Genomic DNA, 22,027 nt, shown 5'->3' with positions numbered 1-22,027 from the left:
ACCCCAACAGTAATGCCTTTACTTCTTTGTCAAAGATCAGGTGATTATATTTGTGTGGGTTTATTTCTGGGCTCTCTATTCTGTTCCATTGATTATTTGTTCTCTCACCAATACTTTGGTTACTGCAGATTTATAGTAAGTCTTAAAGTCAGCTAGTGGTCAGTCCTCCAACTTTATTCTTTTCTTCAAAATTGTTTGACTTTTCTGAGTCTTTTGCCTCTCTATATAAACTTTAGAAACAGTTTGTCACTATCCATAAAATATCTTGCTGGGATTTTGATTGGCATTGCATTGAATCTATAAACCAAGTTGGGAAGAACTGACATCTTGACAATAGTGAGTCTTTCTATCATAAACATGGAATATCTCTCCACTTACTCAGCTCTTCTTTAATTTCCTTCATCAGCTTTATAGTTATCCTCATATAGATCTTCTACATAATATTTTAGATTTCTACCAAAAATATTTCATTTTGGGAGGTGTTAATGTAAATGGTATTGTGTTTTTGACTTCAAATTCCACTTGTTCATTATTAATATGTAGAAAAACAATTAACTTCTGTATATTAATTTTGTATCCTTTGAATTTGCTATCATCACTTATTAGTTCCAGAAGTTTTTTTATGCATTCTTTCAGATTTTCTACATAAACAATCATGTCATCTGCAAACACAGAGTATTTTATATCTTCCTTCCTAATCTGTAGACATTTTATTTCCTTGCCTTGCCTTACTACAATAGCAAGGACTTCCAGTACAATGTTGAAAAGGTGGTGAGATAGGGGACATCCTTCCCTTATACTAGATCTTAATGCAAAAGCTTTGAGTTTCTAACCAGTAAGTGTTATGTTAGCTATAGGGGTTTTTTTGTAGATAGTCTTCATCGAGTTAAGAAAGTTCCATTCCATTCCTAGTTTACTGAGAGTTTTTATCACAAATAAGTGTTGGATTTTGTCAAATGATTTTTCTGCATTTATTGATATGACCGTGTGACATTTTTTTGTTTTTAGTCTATTGACGTGATGAATTGCATTAACTGATTTTCAAATACTGAGCCAGCCTTGCTTCCTGGAATAAAGACCACTTAGTTGTGGTGTATAATTCTTCTTATACTTTTCTGGATTTGATTTGTTAATATTTTGTTCAGAATTTTTGCACCTATGTTCATGGAAGGTATTGACCTGTAGTTTTCTTGCAATGTCTTTGTCTGATTTTAGTATTAAAGTAATGCTGGGCTCATAGAATGAGTCAGGCAGTATCCCCTCTGCTTTAATACTCTGAAAGAGATTGTAGACAATGGTATATGGTATCATCTCTTCCTTAAATGTTTGGTAGAATTCACCAGTGAACCCATTTGGGTCTGGTGCTTTCTGTTTGGGAAGGTTATTAAATTTTTATGTATTTTCTTTAACAGACACAGTCCTCTTCAGGTCATCTATTTCTTTTTGTGTGAGTTTTGGTAGGTTGTGTTCTTCAAGGAATTAATGCCTGTCATCCAGGTTATCAAATTTCTGGCCATAGTCCCTTGATTATCCTTTTAATTTCCATGTCCAATTCTATTTTTGACAATGTCAAGTCTAAAAAAAGTCATTAGTACTGAAATGTTAGAATTGTTCTCCTTCATTTATTAATTCTCTTTCCATTTCATTCTTTACACTTTAGATCACAGAGCTCATGGTTGTATTTCCTTGAAAATGTAAGTACTTATTCTTAAACTTCTTATTTAGGTAAGATATTTTGGTATCTTATTTAAGCAGATGTTCTTTCAGAAGGATTTTTATCAGTATTTTGCATGCTATATTCTTTAACTTTCCAGGAGATGGGGTAGAATGTTTCCATCTTGTTTATTTGCTTTTTTGTTTATTGAACAAGTTTAGTTTTCCTGCAGCATTCATCTCAGGTCTGTTATTTGCCCCCAAAGGATTTAAATAAACTATCCTCAGTTCTCCTCACTGTTTATTTGAAGTGTTTGGAATTCCATTTTAATTCACCTATTGGCATTTTAGCAATACCTCATTGCATTGCATTTTTAGTAATTGTTCTAGAAATGGTGATATACTTCCTTAACTTTTGCAGCCTACTTGGAGTTCATATTGTACCACCTTACGTAAAATGTAGAAACCTGTGGCCATATATGATTTGGACAACATTTGAATCCTTCCCTTAACCCAGGAACTTGAGTGCTTGAAGTTTATGGGTTTTTGTTTTTCTTTTTGTTTTTTTCATTTGCCAATATGAGGAAGAAAGGAAAAGGAAATTCTTTATATTAGGTGTTTTTCTTAAATTCTAAAAGGAAACAAACCATTTTTCATTTCTTGTCCTTCCTCCCCATTGGTGGACACATGTATCAAACATGCGCGTGCACACACACACTCACCATATACCTGTATAAATGAATGCTCTCTTGCTGCATATTCATATTTTCAAAGGCTATTGTCACATGGAAATTAATAAGAAAAGATTTTAACCTTCACAGACTTGGTCATTGTGATAGACTTTGTCACCAAGAGCCAAATGAAGTGGAAAACAGACTATAGTATCATGTATCATGCTTTGGGCCCCATTTTTATGACCACTAAGTTCCCTCAAATCCAAGGATCTTCTGACTCTAGGAGGTGCTGTGCTTAAGTATGTGAAACATCACACCAAAATGTTTTATTTGGTCTCGTGTATTCACAATTACCAGTAGACTGAACTTTGTTTCAGATAATCAACCAGTGGCTTTCTTGGCAGAAAACACCTGAGCATGGGTCATCCTGTGCCGGAGTACACAGCATCAGGGAGAGAGAGGCAGGAGCATCAGAACTGCTCCAAGTTGGTCTGCGAGGACAGAAGTGGTTTCTGGGACAGGTGAGCCTTCAGAGCCATGTTCCATCTAAAACTCTCAAGATGCGTGAAAGCCAAAAGTTTCCATCTGTAGCAAATAAGCCCTCTAGATAGTTAACAGGGACCTTAATATTTGAAAGCTTTTCCATGGACAGAAATATCAGTCATCTTCTTTTAAACAAAAGGTAAATTTCCAACTGAAGTCAGCATCAGGCACATGAGATGCTATTGGCCATAAGAACCCACAGTAGATACTGAACTGATGTAACAACATCACGTTTATTTTTAGGCAATTACTCATTCATTGGAGAAAGTATAATGAGCAAAACTATTTCTCTTGTGGTGACTGTTTAAAACTTCTAACACTTTCAGAGGCTGTCAATATTTTCACAGGTGTCCCGTTTCCCCTTAAGAACCAGATCGTCGGGGCGCCTGGGTGGCTCAGTCGTTAAGCATCTGCCTTCGGCTCAGGTCATGATCCCAGGGTCCTGGGATCGAGCCCCGCATCGGGCTCTCTGCTCTGCGGGAAGCCTGCTTCTCCCTCTGCTTTCCCCCTGCTTGTGTTCCCTCTCTCACTGTGTCTCTCTCCGTCAAATAAATAAAAAATCTTAAAAAAAAAAAAAAAGAACCAGATCGTCAATGTCCCATTAGTTAGCTTTTCCCACTTCAATAGATCCCTCGTTCTTTCTTCTTTCCCTCTCCTGCTCCTTTTAACTAATCTTCATAAAATTTTTATAAGAGCAATAATGCTCAAAGTAAAAAATTCAAACAGTATATGAAAGTGTAACACAAAAGAAGTAGATCTTCTGCCCTCAGCCCCTGCACTCCCAGAGGTAGCCACCACAAACAATGGCTTCTTTCTAGGACTTCCCCTGCATAGACAATCAGAAACATAACAGATTTATTAATAAAAGGATGGATGAATAATGACATATTTAACATTCTATTTTGTACAAAAGGATCTGCTTAAACAAATACTCCACAAAGAAGAGCTTCTCTGCGTGAGCTACAGTGTCCTTAAAAGAGTAATTTACTTTTAAATGACAGAATAACTTTCTTTGGGTCCTGCTATTGGGCAATTTAGAATAAATTCATTTTTAAGGCCTGAATTATGTGCTTTGATTGCTTATTTCTCTACATGATAATAGAAGCTATTCCATTCCACCTCAACCTAATAAAGTAGTCAGATTTAGTGACTTACTTATATTATTACCCTTTTTTGTAGTCTTATGTAGAATATATCTGTATCTCAGGTTGAACTTTGAATGAGATGTTAATTTAGTATTAAGAGTCCACTTTTTACCTAAAAAATGTTTGTCAAATTTGAAATCATGAATATTCAGTTTTGTACAAATACACCTATGTATTTGTATATATGTGTAGATTTGTGTATGTTATTTGCTAAAGACTGAGAGGTACAGTCTACCTAGTTCAATATTAGTAAAGAATAAATAAATGCACACACACACATACACACACAAAATGTTTAACCAAAAAAAGTCTAATACATATTAAGTATGAAAAACAATTTTTCAAACTTAATGTTTGTTAGGCATGTTTTCCTAGCAGGAAATCTCCACAAGTTTATCTTTCATGAACAGCTTTATCACCCTTTTCATATTTGCATTTTGTCTTACTATACAAGTGTACCCTAACTTTGTAACAATATTCCTAGGTTCGACTACTTTAGAGGTTTTAATATTAAATATTCCAATGACTATCTTTATGTGTATCTTTAGAAAATTGGGCTAGTGTGTCATTAGGAAAAATTTGTATAGGTCTTTATAAAAGTAAATTTTTAACTGATATAAAAATTTAATAATTGTCAAATATAAAGGAAGGCTTTTTTTTTTTTAATTTTGCTCTTTTAAAGTTTCTTCTCATTCTCAAATCACACTCTTTCTTATTTTGGTCTTCTATAAGCCTGTCCTAAATTACGACAAAATTAATCTTTTTAAGAAGTTATGTTGATCTATAAATTCTTCTTTATAGATCATTTGAACAATTATGTTTCACGGACAAAGCTCAAGGCTGGGGCATAACAGCACCCTCCCCTGTCCCTTTGAACTGGGCATTCTGGAGATTTCACCCCTCAGCCTGACTGGCTGACCTTTGTTGATTTTACTTGAAGCTATTATTCTAATTGACTCGGTCCTGGCAGACATCTGGATGTGTTTTATAACAGACTGTTTTCATAATTCCACAAAAAAGTTCTCAGGATTAATACTTGTTTATTTTCATCTTCCATTGGACCTTAAGTAAACTGGCAGCGAATTGTAGCAGAATTCCTTACTGGAAGCCGTTTTACATAAACGAAGGAGATGGTAAATCCATTAAACCTTGGGCTTTCTGTTGCTTTAAAACCTCTTGCCAATTGAACATTATTCAGGAACAACTATAAAGTCAACCAACAGCAAAACACCCAGGAACATTCGCAGGTTCGGTGGGGTAGAAGCAGCAGGCTGTGTGATTAGGACGTGCAGTTACTCTCCCGTGTGAGTAGAGGGGCAGCAGGAAGAGGCAGGAGTACACTCATGCCTGTGAGCGTGTGGACAGCCAAACACACAGGTGGTGAGATACTTTATTGAGACATTACATGTTTTGTTTTGTTATAGATATTTTTTCCTTCCCCATATGAATATTTTTCCTTTACTTTTGAGATTACACTTTTAGAGATGTTCTAGACACCTAGATTTCAAATTCGGGGCGTTAATCCAGGGCTTTGTTTTTGAAGACCTAGGATCACTGGAGGAATTTAGTTAGGTCTTTCTGGACAGAGGTATATTTATATATGCTAACATATGTTATATATGTCATAAGGAATTGGCTCACGGGATTATGGCCGCTAGGAAGTCCCAAGATCTGCAGTCAGCAAGCTGGAGACCCAGGAGAGCCAGTTCCAAACTGTCCCAGCTCAAGGCAGTCAGGCAGAGGAGTTCCCTCCTGGTCGTCCTTTGTTCTCTTCAGGTCTTCAACTGATTGGGTAGGGCCCATTCACACTGTACATGTCATCGAGAAACTCTCTCACAGACACACCAGAATCATGTTTGACTAAGTATCGGGGCACCTCATGGCCCAGTCAGGTTGACACATAAAACTAACTATCACAACAGGTATGCCCAAAAATGTTAATTGAAGTATTGCAGTTCATGCTCATTTCTAGGACCCTAGATAACTAAATAAATCCATAGACAAACGAAGAAGGGCCATGCTGCAGTGGTAAAGCAGGCAGGAAGACACAGAAACAGGAACATTCTCTCACTTATTGCAGGCAACACTCAGAATCCAGCATCCCATCTCGGGAATAGCCCAGAATATGTCAAAACTTTGCAGTGGAGGTCCTGTCCTGTACAGAAGAGCAAGCCTCCCATTCCTGGTCCTTTAAGTTCACCCAACCCTTGGATGGAACTTACAAGCAAGCCACAAACATAAACTGTTCTGAGGCCTTGGTTTCTTCCTACTTATCTCAACCCACTTGCTCTTGCCTTATGCCTCAGGCTCCCAAACCCTGCTCCCTGCACTCAGGCTCTGTATTAGCATTTTCTTCCCAGCCTCTCAATTTGATGGACTCTCACACTCACTTTTGGAGCTTCACAGACCTCAGATTACCTTTAGGCACTAGACTAGTGTGGCACTTCCTTTGTTCTCTGTAAAAGCCTCTTCACTTCAACCCAATGCCCGGAGCCCCCAGGCTATGCAGAGGGTGGGGATTGGGGTCTGAACTAGAAGGCAGCTCTGTCCTGCAGATGGACCAAGCATCTTGCCAAGTAGTCTCAGACAGAAAGTCTGCTTCTAGGGGTAAAAGAAGAAAAAAGAAATACAGAACAATATCCTATTGGTTCTGTTTCTCTGAAGAATCTTGACCAATACATCTGTCTATACATTTGTACAATTATCTCCTTAGGATAAATTCCTAGGAGAGACATTGCCAAGCAAAAGTATATACACTTTCTAAATTTTGACACATACCATCAAATTTCCATTCAGAAATGTTGTGTTCATTACATTCCCAAACAGCACTGTTTCTCAGTGTTGTTATTTTTAGGTCAGTTTTTTCAAATTCTCATATAAGATTTCTGACTCTAAGATCTTGATTCAAGAAGCCTCCCCCATCACAAGATTACAAAATTATTCTCCTAGATTTCCTTTTAATATTTTGATGGTTTTATTATTTTATATTTAATTAATCTGATAAGGATCTAAATTTATTATTGTTGTTGTAATTTTTGTTTTAGTATTGTGCCAAATAAGTAAGTAGTTGTGCTAATATATTTTACTAGGGAATAAACCCTTGCCACACTGATTTAAACACGATTTTTACTATTTTAGAAATCTTCCTGAATATAAGCATCTGTTTCTGGATGTATGTTTCTGCTCCATCTCTCCCCACTGCTCCTCCTCTGAGGTTAGTTCAAGGCTATTCTGATCACTGAAACATTGTGATATGCTTTAATAGCTATATGATAATTACCAGATAATTACCCTCTTCTTTTCTAGAATTTTCTTGGCTTTCCTTGCATGTTTCATTTTCAGATAAACTTTAGAATCTTTTGGTTAACTTCTGAAAAAAAATCACGTTGGGATATTGACTAGGGTTACGCTAAGACTGCATATTAATAGAAAGAATCGACATCTATACAACACTAATACATTCATCCTTAAGATTGTTATCTGCAGTTTTATTTTTTTAATACTATTTTTATTATGTTATGTTATCAGGCTCATGCCATATCCATTAAAGGGATTTGGCAATTTTATTTCATTTTGCAGCAGTTTCTGGAACAGTTTCAGTAAAATAATTATCTGTTCCTTAAGTTTCAACCACATACTCTTAAGTTATTATTCCCTAAATAGTCTCTAATTGCAGTTCTGATGTTCTCTGTGACATAAAGAGTTGTTTTTAAAAGTATTTTTGAGCTTTCAATATGTCTTCTTGCCCTTCTGTCATTTATTTCTAGTTTTGTTCTATTGGTGAACACTTTTGAACTTTCCATGTGACCCACGTCTACAACCCCGCAACTCTGTGTGTGAGCTGCACCTCACCCATGGCTCTCCTGCTGTGATCCCTGTTACATGTATATGGGCTTCTGTGTATTTGACTTGGCTTCTCATCTTTGTGTTCATCATCTTTATACCTCTACAATTATCCTTTTCCTGTGGGAGAATTTTTATGTTATGCTTTAATAGCCATATGGCCATTGCCAACCAATTATTTGCTCATGCAAGTTTCTACAACACCTAATCTGTTCGTCATTGCTGCTGGGCCATTTTCATTTGTAACTATGTTTTTCATCTCAAATCCATTGATTTCTTGTCGCAGATTGTTCTCCTTCACAAATTCACAGTACTCTTACGTTTTTATTGAAAATTCAAATCCAGAGCACCTGGGTGGCTCAGTCAATTGAGCGTCTGACTCGTGGTTTCTGCTCAGGTCGTGATCCCTTGGGTCCTGAGATGGACCCCCCACCTTGGGCTCCGTGCTCAGTGCAGAGCGTGCTTGGGATTCTTTCCCTCTTCCTCTCCCTCCCCTTCTGCTCCTCTACCCACCCCCTCAATTAAATAAATCTTTTAAAAAGAAAATCCAGATTTTCAAAATTTCTCCTTTTTCTTGGAGTCAGTCTATAGCTCTAAGTCCAAATGAAACCCGGTGTGTGGTGATTTTTTCCTGTCTGATCATCCTTACAAAGGGAGGTTTGCACAGCATTGGGAAGATCTGTCTAAGACTGCTGGCTTCCAATTAGAATCTCTCAAGCTAAGATCAAAGCATGGAAAAGTCAAGATTTCTAGGCACTCCCTGTTTCTAGGTGAGTTTCCAGTAGTGTGTAGGAGGTAGGGATGGATCTGAAGTTGGAGATGAAGGTAACAGGAGGTTTCAGCTCAGTACTAAGCAGTTTATTTTCATATTTCTTGAAAGCACTGACAAGGCTGCCCTAGATAGAAGCAGGCCCACCCTGCCTCTGCATTTTCTTTCACATGGACCTCTCTCCACCAAGGCAAATAAAAGTGGGTGGACAAAACCCTGATGTTTGGCTCTACCTTCCCCATAACTCATGTTTTCCCTGTGGCTTTTTGTTCTTGTTCCATAGATTTTAAGTCTTGTCTCTTTTTTGAGGATACCAAACAGATGTTTTCTAAAACATTCTTCTCTTCCCTGTGAATGATTTTAGTGACTGACTCTCTAAGTCTTCTAGATAACATGTTATTTTCCTTAACCTGTGGAATCATTCCATGGAAACTTCTTTTTAATGTTTGCTCACACAAGGAAAAACCGTATCCAGGCCTGGCACCTGCCAACAGATGCTGGATGCGACTTGCCCTGGGTCACTGCCCCAATCCTTCCCCTATGAGGAGCTCAATGGTCCCCTCCAAAGACTGTCTGGAGAGCTGAGAGATAGAACCCTTAGCCCTGTTTTCCCTTCAGAGCAGACACTCGAGTGGAGCTGGATCTTGGATCTTAGTGAGGCAGTATTGCCCCCCATGGACTGACGGGTTCTGTGGTTAGAGGGTCAGGTGCAGCCTATCCTTTTCAGGGTTCTTTGGTGAATAAACTCTACCCATCATCATGCACCACTCACATCTTTTCTCCTCTAGATTCCTTCTCTTGCTCTTTTTACAAATAAAAATAATAATGTCATCAGTCATGAAGTGCTTGCTATATTCAAAGCACCATGCTAAGGACTTCATACGCATTCTTCCATTTAATCCTCATGACAACTCTATAGAGATAAGTGCTATTACTATCACCCCCATTTTATAGATGAGAAAACTGAGCTGAAGAGGTTGAGTGACTTAGCAAATTCCACACAGTTTGTAACTGATAAACATGGAATTCGATCCTGACTATCACTTATCAACTCTATTAAGGTGCTCCAAAATCAGAGGTCCGGTGTGTCCCTCACACTGCCCTTTGCCCCACTGAGTCACAGGCTGGGTGTCATTGTCTTGGAATGAATTCACAAAGGCAGGGCTATGGGTGGCAGAGCATGCAGGGCAGGGGCGATGGCCCCAGCCCTCCTCTGTTCCTATTATATCACTGTGAGGTTTGGGGTGGCTCCTGGATACTTTGACCACCGTGGTCCCACGACGGGTACCAGGCAGCCACTTACCCACCTGGAGCAAGCAAAGAATCATCCTATTTCTGGGTGGCTGTCTTCAATGCCCCAGCTAGGGGAAAAGAGCCTGTATGTTTCAAGGATGCATTTCTCAGTCCACTCTTCTCTGTGACATAGACTTAGGTTTCCTTATCATTGTTTTCCAGGGATTTTGTGTACCTTCAGGCAATTTTAATAGAAATGGGAGGTATGGCCTGTCCTCCACCGTGTGGATCAGGAAATCTCTTCGGCAGTTGACTTGATTGACGTTTGTGCTCAGTCTTAGTCTGCCACCTGGTCTCATGCTCCCTTATTTCTGTTTCTTCAGGCTATGACTGATTTGCCTTCAACTCTGCATCAATGATCAAGCTGTCATTTCATACAACCTCTTGCAAGTTTTGCTAATGGATCAAACTCAACCTGCCCCAATCTGAGTTCACTCTTCTCTCTTCCAGAACTCCTCCCCACATCATGTCACACACCCTACGGTGACTTCACACCCCTCCCAGGTCTTCAGGCCAGAAACCAAGCTTCTTTCTCTTCATTCTCCTCAGCCAGTTAAGAGCCAATTCACGTAGTTCCACCTCTACATTCCCACACCAACACCTGCCTCTTTTCAACTCTTCTGCCATCAGCCTGAATTGGCCTCCCAGTCCTGAGGCTGATTCTCCTGGGTCCAGCCTCTTACGTATCGGATGCACCCTTCATCTGCTACTACAGGCTCTAACCACATCATACTAAAGCCACGCATATCCCCCAAAGTCTTGCAGAGTATGGCATCCACACCTGATATTCATGCCTCTCCCTGACCTCTGTTTTCATCTCCCATCCCACTTATCCATGATCTCTACAGCCTGGTAGTGCTGGGCTCTCACTCAGCCTTTGTGAAAGCAGTGGCCTCACTCAGGAATGTCTTTCCCTGAACTGCATCTACTTAACAATATTTGGGCCCCAAATGTAATGCCACCTACTCGGTGGCACTTCTGGGGAGCCCATCCCTACTTATCACCTGTGACCTATTGCCAGTGAATTCTGACTTAATTGATCCCAGCTTGTAATACAGAGCTCCACTTAACTGTCTACATGTTCTGCTTCAAAGACTACCCTCTAATCAGCCTTTGTGTGTCTGAGCTGGGACAGGCCACAAAACATGGTGGCCATGCAACACTTGGAGTGAACATGTTTATGAGGACACTGCAGCCACTTCCAGGAGTATCCTCACCCTGCTGATTCTCGCAGCAACAGTGTTAATGGGAAGAGCCACATACTGAACTGACTGGCCATGAAAAGGATATCAGATGCTGCACAGCATAATGAAATAATAATTATCATATATAAATAATAATCATAGATACAATCACTAACAATAATGGTAACTAATTATTCAAGTGACCTCAGATCTCCTGGCTCAGACTTTGAGTGGGAGTGCTCCTCTCCATTGGAACCTAATTTTGCAAATTATAGAACTTAGCTCTGGGTTTTCTTTCAGAAATTGGAGGCCCAGAGATAGAGGGGCTGTGGTAACTTTGAACTCCTGCTTCCTGTGAAGTGCATTTGAAGAGAAAAGTCTGGAATCAGGGAAAATGGAAGTGTGTACATCTCCTTGAAGAACTAAATGTACAAGCTGCCCATTTAGCCCCTGAAAAGCAGGCAATAAAATAGCTAGGGTATCAGTCAGCATATGACTAAGTTATGCTACAGTAACAAACAACCCCCAAATTTCAGTGGCTTCAAATAACAGATTAATATCTTGCTCCTGCTACATGTCCACCTTGGGTTAGCAAGGAGGATCTCCTCATAGTCACTCAGGAACCCGGCCTGATGGAGCAGCGACTATTTCCAAAATTCCAGTCACTGTGCCTGAGGGCAATGGCACTGGAAAGGATCTCACATCAGCAATTGAAAGCTCTGGCCTGGAGGTGAAGCATCATGTCCACTCATAACTCATTCACCAAGAAGGAATTACATGGCCCCACTCAACCACAAGGGAACCAAGAAGTATAATCCTTCTATATGCTCAGCGGGAAGGAAAAGAAGAAAATGTGGCAAACAGCATTAACAATGGCTACAGACAGCTTCATATGCCTCCTCTAGTCAGTAGTATCAATTCTCAGATCAGTGAGACCTGCAAGTACTATGGCAGCTGCTCCAAAGAAGACTGTGGTGATGTTCAAGGATGGCCATAGTACTTCTAGCACACCAGGGAACACATAACCGACTTTCACCCTAGAGAAGGGCTCCTTAGAGCCCCCTTATGGTTTTAACTTTTCTTTACTTTTTCTTTTTTTTTTTTTTTTGCATTTGCAAGCTAATTTTTCTACCTTGTGTTAGACTCACCATAGAGAATTAGCTATTAGTAAGGATTGGACTGATTTTGCAGATGGAAAAAAAGTATGAATTATACCTTGATGAAATCACTGACAAATCATGGGCAGAACTGAACCAAGTATTTCCTCCTTTGGTGAGGAGGTCGGTGTTAATCCAGGAGTCAGGCTATCTATACTGGGCTAGATGGTAATAAATAATCATTTCAGAATTCTCCAACTTCCTTTTTTGTTTCATTTACATGGTGAAGCTAGACTACATATCTCCAGTACCTCTTTTGTTCTAAAATGTTGTGAATATAAATTAAGGAAAATTAATTTTCACTGCTGTTATTGCTAAAAATAATCCCATCTTCTTAGCCAGCACCTCATTCTCCCTGAGCCCTAGTTAGAGTTCCTCAGATTAAGTCCTGGAGCCCCTTTTTTCACTTGGTTCCCTTTGCCTGGACAGGTTCCTTCTGTCCTCTGTATGTCTACAACCTCCAGACTGATGGCTTCAGAGGTTCAGATATATGGACCCAGATGCCTTTCCTGTGCCTCCATTTGGGTTTCTCATAGTTATCTCAAAATGTCCCAGAGTGATGGTCTCTCCCACCCTCGATCAGATCCTCCTTCAATGTCACCAATCTTAATAAGCTAGTTGCTTGTGCTCAACACCAAAGAGTTATCCTGGACACTTTCTTCTTCATTCTCATCCAGTCCAACCCTTCCATTCAATAATTATGGCCTATTCTACCTCTAAAGGGCTCAATCCATTCCCTTGTCCCCACCTCCACCAACCCCCTACCCTGGCTGAGCCACTGTCATGGATTTCCTGGACACCTGTAATTAATCATCCCCCATTGCTAGTCTTAGTACTTCTATTTTTATCCCTCCCCAATCCCTTCTACACAGAAGATGGAACAATATTTTTTTTTAAAGATTTATTTAGTTTAGAGCATGGGGGGCGGGGCCGAGGGAGAGGAAGAGAGAGAATCTCAAGCAGATGACCCACTGAGCATGGAGCCTGATGCAAGCCTCCATGTCACGACCCTGAGATCTTGACCTGAGCTGAAATCAAGAGTCAGATGCTCAACCGACTGAGCCACCCAGGCGTCCCAAGGTGGAACGATATATTAAAGAAAAAAATTGGATCACAACACTTGCTTAAACTCTTTGGTGGCATCCTCTTTAATTTAGGCTAGAGTCTAAAGTCTCATCAGTTGAATGTCACCCCCCTGCTACTCTCTTTCTTGCTCATAAGATCCAGCTTCACAGTCCTTTTATTGCTTGAAATTGATCCTTTCTCCTGCCTTAGCACTTTTTCCCACCATGCTTACCCTGCCTGCCGGGTCTTTCCTCTACATCTTTGCTTGACCTATGCCTGACTCCTCCTTCAGTCATCTACCTAATGGTCATTTCCTCAAGGCTTTCCCTGCCATTTATTCCAATCTTGGTCCCTTCTAGATTGCTGCTTTTATTTCCTTACATCATTTATCACACATTTTAATTATGTTTATTTCCACTATTAATCACTTGCTTTCTAAGTTATAAGCTCCATGAGAGGAAGCATGCCCATTCAGCTCATCATTCTGTCCAGCCCTCTGTCCACAAAACTAGTAGTCTTTGTGCATAATAAGCATCAAGAAATCTCTGTATACTAAATGAACAACTCTAACTACCTAACTCTTGGAATATTGTAACAAAGATGACTTCTAAGGTCATTCATCATGTTACCAAAAAAAAAAGCAAAATGACACATGCACAAAGCCATGACAACATTCTATGTAATAGAAAAAGACTGAGCTAAGCCATGCCCATAGTCAGGAACAAGTTAAATAAATGATGGTACATCTGCATAATGAAGGATTATACAGCTCTAAAAAGGAGTACGAAGATCGTTAGATATTATTACATTAAAAAACAAAAGGCAAGGTGCTGAAGAGTATGCTAGCTCTTATCTAAGAAAGGAGACAATATAAATAGGTGTGTGCCTGTTTTCTGTTCTTTAATAAATGAAACGAAGAAAACAAAACTTAATTCTTTTAAAATGTTTACCTGTGAGAGGCTCCTGGGTAACTCAGTCACTTAAGCCTCTGACTCTTGATTTCAGCTCAGGTCATGATATCAGGGTCATGAGATCGAGCCCCAAGTCAGGCTCCACACTAGGCATGGAACCTGCTTGGGATTCTCTCTCTCCCTCTGCCCCTCCCCCCACTCAATGAAACTGTTCACCTCTACTGGATTTATCTTAAGGACAAAAAGAATACAAAGAAATTTTTTAAAGGATTCCATAGTCTTATTTTTATTAGTAATAAGTGGTGCTGTTGATACTGTTATTTTAAAGCTACACATACACACAGACACACAGACACACACACACCCCACAGTGTTATTGGAAGTCAAGAACTTTTAGTGTAAGAGTGAAGAACATTAACATAAAATCAAATAAGTTAAATAAAATCCTTGTAATCTTTGTTTTTAAGATTTTATCTATTTATTTGAAAGAGAGAGTGTGAGAGAGAGAGAGAGTATGAGCAAGGGGAGGGGCAGAGGGAGAGGGAGAAGCAGACTCCCCACTGGGCAGGGAGCCAGAAGCGGGGCTTGATCCCAGGACCCTGGGATCATGACCTGAGCCAAGGGCATAGGCTTAACCAACTGAACCACCCAGGCACCACAAAATCCTTGTAATCTTACATTTGATTTAGAAATACAAGTATGAACTCATATTTTTCTTTTTCAAATAAAAAGAAATACATCTTTTCCAGTTCTGTGCAAATATATATTTCCACTGAAAATATCTAGAAGCAATGAAAACCAAATAGTAATAATCACTTAGCATACAGACTTTAGTATTCAGATCTCAGCAGAAAATGTATAAGATGATTCTAGACTACTTTTCTTATACCAGAAAACAAGGAAGTCACCCAAGACTACCAAGGAAATGTCAAAAGGACCCAGGAGCTAATCTGAAAGAATTCTCATTGGCCAAGATGGGACAATTTAAACATTTAAAAAAAAAAAAAAAGCTTGCAATGAGTTGAACTATATCAAAGAAGTTAAAATCCGTTTGAGCATAATGACAGCAAAAAGACTGCATTGGTCACATTGGAGATTGTTAGAACCAGATCATTATTTTGAAAACTAGTAAATAAATAGAAAGAATCAAGCGTTTATCTGGACTTTCCTGTATAAACCATCTTTTGGGGAAAGCAACCATTGATGACCAAAAGTTATTATTTATAGAATAATTTCAGCTATAAATGCAGAAAGAAATATTGTGTTAGAGTGTCAACCTTAATTTAAAAATGAACCTGACAATGAACATCAATAGCTTCTAAATCCATTGGGTGGAAGTTTGATGAGAAATTTCTTATTGGATGGATCAGGCTGACATCACCTGAGCCCACTGATAAGTCTTCACATCCCAAAGGAAAGTCACTAGCCTTCCAGTGTTCCTGGTGAGATGCAATCAGAAAGACACAGCATCAGCTGGGAAATAGTTTTGCAAAAAATCCAAGTCTGATCAAGCCTCTGAATCTAATTATCAATTTATACAAAACAAGATAGAGGAACAGCACCATATAGTGAAGTCAACAAATCCAGAATGTGGACAACTCTACAAGACACAAGACAAATGACTCAATTTCTTCAATAAATAAATAACAAGGGAAAAAAGGAAGAGGAAATTTTGGTTGATATATATATAGTGCACACTGTTATTTCCTTTTTTTAAACTATGAAAAGAATCAGGGAAATTTAAGCATTGATTGGATATTAGATGATATTAAGGAATTATTTTGCATAATTATAGTACGATAATGGTAAAATTGTTATGTTTGTTAAAATAGCCCATTTCCCTTAGAAATACATAGTTAGGCATTTATCAGTGATATGGTATCTCTGGATTTTCTTTTAAATAATCCATTGGGGGAGATTAAAACAGGGATGGAAGGGATGGAGGACAAATGAAGCAAGAAAAAAAATTGTAGCTTAATGCTTAATGCTTCGGTTCCCGAATCTAAATATCTACTTTCCAGATATCAATAATCATGTTCCTAGTTATATTAGAGAATAAAAATCACATACGGTTTTGTGGCAATAGTTATAGTTTTAAATATAAGACTAATTAAGGTATTTCCTAAATATTGTTCATGAGTTCCTCCCCTAAGCACAATGGATTGGCAAAACCAGTAGCTCCCTCCACCCTTAGGTCACTTGTTGGGGAAACACCTCAGCTGCCGCCTCGATCACCGCGCTGCTCCCCTACACCCAGGCCAGGTGCCGCAGTTTGCACAGGCTGCTCTTGGAAGGACAGAAACCCAGTCACATGGCCACCCAGCTCCAGGTTATGGCGTCTCCTCTCCATCCAGCCTAGTCCTGAGAGCTCAAAGCAATGTGTTCTGCACATTCTCTTGACATCTCACGGCCTATACTTATCAACTTAGACTGGAGATTCTCTATAGACACCTGCCCCTATTTCTTCCCACTCAACCTCCTTCCCTCTCCTGACAGAACTCCCAGCCATGTCCTTTGCCTGAAAGTCTCCTGCCTTCATGAATTGGTTCAAACAGTCTCTCTGCCTTCTCAGCACATGGGAAAATGTGGACTTCCCTCTCTCACCTCTAATGATAAATGAGTCATTGCCCATAAACCTTGGTCAATCTGAAATCATTACAACCAGAGAGAACAAGCTTCTAAAGATTAGAGACAAGTAAAGAGTCCAAAGACACGTCTATTTAGCACAAAGGACCTGTGGGTGTTTAAAGGCAGAGGGCAATCAGCGGTTAAGATCGTTTCAGTCAGTGATTGCCCTGTTTTCTTGGTGACCTGTCACCCTGAGGGATACAGGATGCTGTCACATAGCAGGCCAGAGCTTTGGGATCAGACACACATTGATTTGGAATCCATATTAGCCTCTTTCTAGACATTTCAATTTGGACAATAACTGTTACTTTCTGGGCCTCTGGTTCCTCCTCTGCGCAATGATCTCAGTAACCCTGCTTCACTGGATTGCATGAAACATTACATGCAAGCCCTGCGCACTACGCTTGCATGCAGGAGCCCTGGTGAGTTTCTTTGTGAACTCCAAAAGGGTTACTTTGGCAGCCAAAATGGATTTTTCTGGAACATCATGTCCATGCTCAAAGCAAACAGTTTATTCATCTCATCTTGTTCCAGAAGTCGTCCTTTATCTTTTTGGGTTTCTGGCCTAGCTCTCCAGCCCTGGAAGCCTTTGGCCCCAGCCCCCTTCTGAGTTCAGGGCTCTTGCATTCATTAGATCACGTGGCAGCAGCATCCCCTGTCACTTATCTCGATAAGGCACCGTGGGAGGGAATGCTCTGGTGAGGACTGCATATCTGAATGAGGGAAAACAGAAGATTCTGCAGTTCTCTACTCCCCTGAAACTGATGAATGATTTCCTGCCAAGGCCAATCAAGCTGCTAATTAATGATCTGGTAATGGCACCCACTGTCCCCTGCCCAGCTCATTTGTCTTCCCTGCATGGACAGATTAAGGGCTGTAGATATAGTCTTGGGCTCTAGTTTGCCCCATGGGTTTCTCGTTCTCTGTTGTTTTAAGGCCTGGTGGCTTAGGGTAGGTGCCAATGGTGAAGGGTGAAGGGTGAGCGTCTTTGCAAGAGTTCCCAGGGACGTCAGGGGCAGAACGAGGGGAAGAGATAACATTTGCAAGTATCCAGCACAGACCAGGAATATACAAGTTCCTTAATTCTGTTCATCTCAGGCAAACTTCAGAGGGAAATGAGGTGGGAAGGATCACTCCCATTTTGAGATGAAGGAAGGATGTTCAGAGAAGAGAAGTAATATGTTCAAGGCTGCATAGCTAGCGAGTGGTTCCTATGAGATTTCAACACAATCAGTTTGATTCCAAAACCATCACCTGCAACCACCATGCTGCATGTTTCTGAACAAAGCCAAGTATCTGCAGAATCTAAACAATACATCTAAACAGTAATGGGTATAATATACACAAAATTCAGGATTTCATGGGAGGAAGGGATGAGACCCAGAAAGGGCACAAACATAGCCTTTCAAGTTGTGTGGTAATTTCATGGATGGTCATTTTTACATTGGACTTCATTACTGACATATGTTACATAAAATGTACATATCAAATAGTATATAAAAGATCTCATGCCTAAACAAAGGTCTTCTCACTCCCAGTCAAGCCCTTCTCCCCCCCACCCCGCCTCAGAGCATAAAGCAGCCCCATTCCTAAATGTAATACACTTTCAAACACCAACTACACACAACTGGGAACAGCCCAAGAAACCTTGGTATACCAGTGTTCACACTTGCCTCTGCGAGTGGAAACAACAGGATGGACAGCAACAGGGTACCTGCTCCTGGCTGGTTGTGATGCTGGGCACAGCAAATGGAGCTCACCCTCACCTGTGAGGAGAAAGCTCCCCTTCTAACCTCACAGATACTTGCATTCTCTAGTACTTTCCATCCATAGCCATTCTCTCTCCTTTTTACTCCCAAAGTGAGTATCTCCAGAATAAAGGAGGAAGTCAGTGCATGGTGTGGCTTGTGTTGAGGGGGATGAAGGAGTAGATGGGGAGTAAATGGGTGAGGAAGGAAAATCAGCCCACTGGCAGAGGCAGTGAGACCCTCCCCTGGACAGATGGATGGGTGGTAAGGATGGTGCACTGGGGGTCCTAGTGCAGCCTGAAGCAGAAGGGTGTTGCGCTCTCCTGCATCCAAAACCTAAACTGTCTCTAGCAAACAGTGGCTCATAACTACACACTGTGTGGCCTTTGCCTGAAACTGTACAATGGAGCCACCCCAAAGCTTCCCCAGGGTCAGGGGGCCTACCCAGCCGCCTTGGGAATGGGAAGCACTGCTGTAAACACACAATTCTCTACAAATGCAAGGACCGCATTACAGAAGGATGTTTGGGGTTGAGCAAGAAATTACAGTATCTTAGAATATTTTTAAATGGACTTGGCAGAAGGGCCATGCAAGGCTTTGGCCTTGGCCTTGGCCCTTTCCAGAGCCTGCTAGGCCCTGCAGTCCCCCAGAAGTGCCCCTCTTCCCCCTTCCTCCCTCCCTGCCCAGCCCAATGCCGAGCCCCCACCTTCACCCCTCCTCATTCTCCAACCCTCCCTTCATCCAGGCCAAGCCTGGCTCCCAGGCCTCTGTGTGTCCACTAGGCCCAATGGGTCTGAGACTCCCACATTCCATGCAGAAAGACACCTGTCCTCTACTACCAGGCTCTGCGGGATGGGATAAACCCCGACACCTCACAGAAATAAGCCCCCAAGATGAGGTCTGAGTCAAGCTGTCTTTCTTTGTTCAGCTTTGTAAGGAGCACCTCAGCCCAGAGAATAGGGTCGGGGTGCTACATGCCTCTCCGAATTTCTCTGATCAGCTCCCTACACTCCATGCTGAGGCTAGGGAAGGCAAGGTGAGGGGTCCAGGGCCAAGGAGTTAAGATTGTGCCTTTCAGGTTATTACTTCAACCTCTTTTGGTGTGCCAGAAATTAACATAATCAATTTCATTTTTTTTTTTTTTTAAGGTAAAGCCTTCCATAAGCCTCACTGACCTGGCACCTAAAAGTTTGTTCTTTGGAGAGAGAGAGAGTCAAACCAAGAAACAGACTCTTAACACCATAGAGAACACACTGATGGTTACCAGAGAGGAGGTGGGGTGGGGATGAGTTAAATAGGTGATGGGGATTAAGGAGTGCACTTGTGATAAGCACAGGATGATTATGGAATTGTTGAATCACTATATTGTTCACCTGAAACTAATATAGCACTGCATGTTAACTAACTGGAATTAAAATAAAAACTTTTAAAAAATAATAAATTTTAAAAAATATTTTTTATAAACTTTGCTCTTTGATTCTTTTAGGAGGTCTTCACCCCAGTGCACAGGTTTATTCTCTCTAATTTCCATCATATAATCAGCTAATGACAAAAGATCCAAAGAGATGATGGTGAACATTACATCTACCAAATGCTGAGCAGTCTGAATAGTTTCTCAAGTGACACCTGAGGCTCCCTTTGTATACTCTGAGTTTCAGAAGTGCCAGAAGGAGATCTTGATCTATTATTTTTAATTCAGGTAATTCTGGGTTGTGTTTTTTTTTAATAACTCAAACTAGAAAGAAAAAAAAGTCTTGGGTAATCATTTTGCAGCAGCATCACTGCCAAGCCAGTGGGCAATGACAGCTTCCCAGAAGCTCTTATCTTATCTGCCCCAAATTACTCTTACTGGTCCCAAATTAAGGGAAGTTCAGCTTCAGCAAGTCAGAGCAATTCAGAGAAGAAGCAATGCCCTGACCTTTGGCAAAGATAATTAGAAGTTGATCCTTCTACATTTCTTCTGTTAAACCAAGATTCTCTCCACTTTGAATTTTACAAGATCCACAGACCACTCCAGAGATCCCAAACCAATCTTCACTTATTGATGGGACAGAGAAAGCATTAACCACATGATGGAGAAAATCACAAATGTCCCTTACTTCTGTTCAAGCCAGATGAAGCTCCTTCCAGGTCCATGCACTGTGGGCCAAACACCAGGGGCATCAGAGGTGGTTAAGAACAAAGTCTTCCTTCTAAGCTAGCACTCCAGTGAAAAAGCAGGCTCACGATAAAAGGCCCCCTGGGACATGGACAAAAGATCATGAGCATCTATGGCTATGACAGGTGAGGTCTGGAAAAGCTCTTGGGGGAGGTAAGATTAGATCCAGGCCACCCAGCAATGACATGGTGCATTTGCAAGAAACATTTGCATGGAAATAAAATACGCAGGAATTGTTCAAGAAATAACCTAACGCAGTATACATGTGGAGTGTAGAAATACTGAGGTGCCTAAAACCCAGGAAGAAATGTTTTCTAACCCCAGCATCCCTCACTGTCACCCACCCCCAAGTCTGGGACATCTAGAAAGAACACCAAAATTGCAAGCAACCATGATCCTTCTAGACTCCTCCTATTGCACTATTGATCCAAAAGTACCTACTGGCTTCACCTGACCATTTAAAAAGCAATTCTCAGGCCCTTGTCAGTGATTCAGTGAGTATATTGCAAGATGGAGTGATTCTTTCTGAAGTCAGAACAAGTTATCAAAGAGGTCCAGTGCTAAGTCATAAATTGCAAAGAGACAAGGCACTGACCTGGACAAATGGCCTAAACGAAGATACCAGCTCCACCCTCAAGGTCTTCCACAGGTGTTTCAAAAAGGCTGCAGGTGTAGCTGTGGGCTCTTTCACCTGGAACGGTTTCTCCTAAGAGTCTTGCACCTATAAGCCAACATGATGACAAGATTACTGTATAGTAAGTCCTTCCTTATCCATGGAGGATACATTCCAAGATCCCCAGTGAATGCCTGAAACCATGGATCACACCAAACCCTATATATACAATGTCTCTGGCTCAACACATTGCCATCAATAGGAACACATCTTCTGTTCATGTCTTCCACCCACAGATTTAATGCCTTTCCCATCTTAACTAAATACTTACCACACGCCATGGCCATAACTTTTACAGTTTGAGGTTCAACAGCAAAACCAGCACAAGTTTCTTTTTTCTTCTTCACAATTTCACAGAGGATTCATTCTTACCATAGATCTTAGCGACCCTAGCGTATGATTTTTTTTCTTTCCGTATTAAGACAAGAACTTTCACCTTTTCACTTAGAGAAAGCACTTTACAGCTTCTCTTTGACATATTCTAATTGCCAGCATTGCTACTCACACTTTGTGGCCATTATTAAGTAAAATAAGGGTTACTTGAACACAAGCACTGTGATACAGTGACAGTCAATCTGATAAC

The 22,027-nt window shown here is 40.6% G+C and overlaps 1 long non-coding RNA gene across 1 annotated transcript in view; it reads right to left on the bottom strand.

The window, feature by feature from the left end:
• The window catches only part of LOC118550698 (uncharacterized), a 258,510-nt gene extending 237,036 nt beyond the window's left edge, over window positions 1–21,474 (bottom strand). The window contains exon 1 of the long non-coding RNA XR_013449708.1: window positions 21,367–21,474. This is a non-coding gene — a long non-coding RNA (uncharacterized LOC118550698). The remainder of the gene's footprint in view (window positions 1–21,366) is intronic.
• Between the last annotated feature and the right edge of the window lie 553 nt (window positions 21,475–22,027).

The sequence above is a fragment of the Halichoerus grypus genome, chromosome 7 (genome assembly GCF_964656455.1).
Source record: "Halichoerus grypus chromosome 7, mHalGry1.hap1.1, whole genome shotgun sequence".
NCBI classification, from domain to species: Eukaryota; Metazoa; Chordata; class Mammalia; order Carnivora; family Phocidae; genus Halichoerus; species Halichoerus grypus.
The sequence above is the reverse complement of the archived record's forward strand: the minus strand, read 5'-3'. Positions and strand labels throughout refer to the sequence as shown.